At 44.4% G+C, this 3,133-nt stretch overlaps 1 pseudogene; it reads left to right on the top strand.

Moving 5' to 3' along the window:
- Positions 1–1,462: 1,462 nt before the first annotated feature.
- LOC109574667 (ribose-phosphate pyrophosphokinase 1 pseudogene) lies at positions 1,463–2,386 on the top strand (annotated as a pseudogene).
- The last annotated feature ends 747 nt before the right edge of the window (positions 2,387–3,133 follow it).

Genomic DNA, 3,133 nt, shown 5'->3' with positions numbered 1-3,133 from the left:
CAGATTTCTTAGGGAGTCCTGGGTTTGGAGAAAAAGAGCCCAGTTATTACTCTTGGTTGGGATAAAGTACTTACCAATAGATGGATGTATAAGGTTCAGACTGAGAAGTGATTCATTCTACCCTGGGGCATTAAAGCAAGCTTCTCAGAGAAGCTGATGCCTGTGAAAGGTTTATCAGATCTCACTCGTTCATCATTATTATTTTTTACATAAGAAAAACATGCAAACAGAAAAAAATAGAAACAGCTCCAAAATAGTTTAGAGTAAAAGTAAGTCTTCTTTCCAATCCTTGAGTTTCCCTCTCAGAGGCCCCACCTTTTGTAGGGTCTGGAGTGGGTAGCTGTTTCCTTCTCCAGGGGATCTTCCTAACTCAGGGATTGAACCCATGTCTCCCACGTTGCAGGCTGATTCTTTAGCAGCTGAGCCACCAGGGAAGCCGTTGGTAGGGTCTACCTGTGAATATCAGTACAGGTGTCACATAATAACATCCCCACAGCATATTATACTGTTTTACTTAGGTAAGTAGCTTGAGGACCATGTTATATCAGGATGTGTTGATCTCCTTTATTGTTATGATTAATTGCTTATACATAATCAGCTGCCTATTGACAGAATGGTTATCCCCCTTTTTATTTATTTATATTTTGTTTTTTGCTGCTATAACAAATAATTTAATGAATATCTTTGAGCACTTACGTGAGGAGTGCATAGGTAATACAGAACAATTTCCAGAAGTAGACTCTAAGTATATATGCATGTTAATTTTACAGGTTGCCTTTCCAAGAGGATATAACCACATGCGAGTCTTACCAAAGAGCAGAACTTGGGAGACGGGCTCATCTAGAAGGTTTTCAGGTAGCACAGGGGGAGGGGGAAGGATGGGAGGGGTGAGGAGCCCAGGGAGGAAGGGCCTGGAGGCTGGGGGAGCTGGGTAGGTGGATGGAGCAGAGAGGAGCGGGATGAGTTTTCAGGGCAAGAAGGCAGGAGTAAGACAAGTGGGCCGAGGAGACTGGGCCAGGCCAGGAGAAGCCTGAGCATGGTGCAGTGCTGTTGGAATGTTCCTCGGAGACAATTGGGAAACTGATGGAGATTTTAGCAAAAGTAATGTGATCATATTTACTTTTAAGAAAGAATAATTTCAGCAGAGCAGAGTAAGACCCAGACAGCCAATCGGTTGAGGGGATGTCATCATGATGCTGATGGAAAATGGTGAGACTTGAACTAAGGAAGAGATTTTGAGAGTCCAGAAGAGGGAATGTTTCTGAGAGGTGTTTAGGAAGCAGACTGGACAGTCTTAATTTGTCTAATCCTGGGACAGTTTAGAGTTGCACACAAGGCAGGAATGGAAGATGACAGAGTAGCAACTTCAAGTGCCTAGTACTGAGTCTCTGGGCCAACTTGATTTGGGTCTCGGCAGCAGGAGCGATCACTAAGCAAAGAGGGCTTAGGGTAGTTGGCCAAGATGCCGAATATCAAAATCTTCAGCAGCTCCCACCAGGACCTATCCCAGAAGACTGCTGCCCTCCCTGGGCCTGTGGCTAGTCAAGGCGGTGACTGTGAAATTCAGCAATCAGACCTATGTGGAAATCGGTGAAAAAGTGCGTGGAAAGGATGTCTACATTGTTCAGAGTGGCTGTGGTGAAATCAAGTTAATTGAATGGAAATTTTGGTTATGAATAATGCCTGCAAAGATTGCTTCAGCCAGTTGGGTTACTGCGGTAAGCCTGTGCTTCCTACTTATGTCTGGAAGAATAAGAAGGATAAGAGCTGGGCTCCAATATTAGCCAAGCTTGTGGCAAAATGATCTCTGTAGTAGACAAGGGTCATAGTACCACCAGGGACCTGCATGCTCCTCAAACTTTTGATATTCCAGTGGAAAATTTATTTGCAGAGTCAGCCGTCCTTAAGTGGATAAGGGAGAAGATGTCTAAGTGGAGGAACTCCATGACTATCTCACCTGATGCCGGAGGAGCTAAGAGAGCGCCTTCTGTCTCAGACTGGTTGAATGTGGAGAATGGAGGAAGGCTGATGAAGTGGACTGCATGGTGCTGGTGGGCGACGTGAAAGCCTGGGTGGCTCTCCTAGTGGATCACATGGCTGACACCTGTGGTTCAATCTGCCATGCAGCTGACAAACTTCTCTCCCCTGGAGTTGTGTTTATGCTGTGCTGACTCATGGAATCTTTTCTGTTCCAGCCATTTCTCACATTAACAATGCATGCTTTGAAGCAGTAGTAGTCACCAAAACTGTACCTCAGGAGGATAAGATGAAGCATTGCTTCAAAATACAGGCGATCCCTATCTCCATGGTCCTTGCAGAAGCCATCAGGAAAATTCACAATGGGGAATCTGTCTCCTATCTGTTCAGCTATATCCCTTTACAATAGAATAACTGAGGATTAAAAATAAATAAATAAATAAATAAAGTGGACCCCGCCCCTTGTTTTCCTTTGGTATTTGATGAAAAATCCAGCAGAAGACCCAGCTTGTTTCAGCATAGCTTTCTACATCCCATATCAGTTATATGAGCGTTTCTCCTATTGGGTTGACCAAAAATTTTGTTTGGGTTGTTCCATAACATCTTATGGGAAAACTTGAATGAACTCTTTGGCCAACCAGATACATTGGAGAAAGCTAGATTGAGATTAGCTTCTGGGATTTCTTACTTGCTTTGTCTCTTCCTGGCTTCTTTGATCCTGTGAGCCTTGCAGCTTTAACTACAGCTCAGCTGCTGCAAGATGGGAGACTTTGGAAAGCTTGTTGTAGGGTGTGTAAACGTGTTTGGGGAAGCTCAGACTACTTTGCATGTGAATGCTTCAGCCCCCACACCCCAACATGAGACAAGTTCTCTAAAGTCTATACTAAATTAGAGCAAGAGCCTGGGGCAGCCTGAGCCCAACTCTGGCTGCTAAATCCCTGTAAGCCTGGAGCAGCCCTATTTGGTCTGACCTTTTTTCCTGGCCAAATATCTACTTGTTCCCAAGTGACCCCTGTGCCATAGTCTTCTGGAAAGCAAACTCAGTTTCTGCTCTATAATCTGGAGCACTAACATGAAATTATTTCACTGTAGCTTAATCTTCCTTAGCTTACTACCACCATGGAGGTAGGTTTTAGGTGGTGCTGCAGTGCCTTTT

The sequence above is a fragment of the Bos indicus genome, chromosome 20 (assembly GCF_029378745.1).
Source record: "Bos indicus isolate NIAB-ARS_2022 breed Sahiwal x Tharparkar chromosome 20, NIAB-ARS_B.indTharparkar_mat_pri_1.0, whole genome shotgun sequence".
NCBI classification, from domain to species: domain Eukaryota; kingdom Metazoa; phylum Chordata; class Mammalia; order Artiodactyla; family Bovidae; genus Bos; species Bos indicus.
The sequence above is the reverse complement of the archived record's forward strand: the minus strand, read 5'-3'. Positions and strand labels throughout refer to the sequence as shown.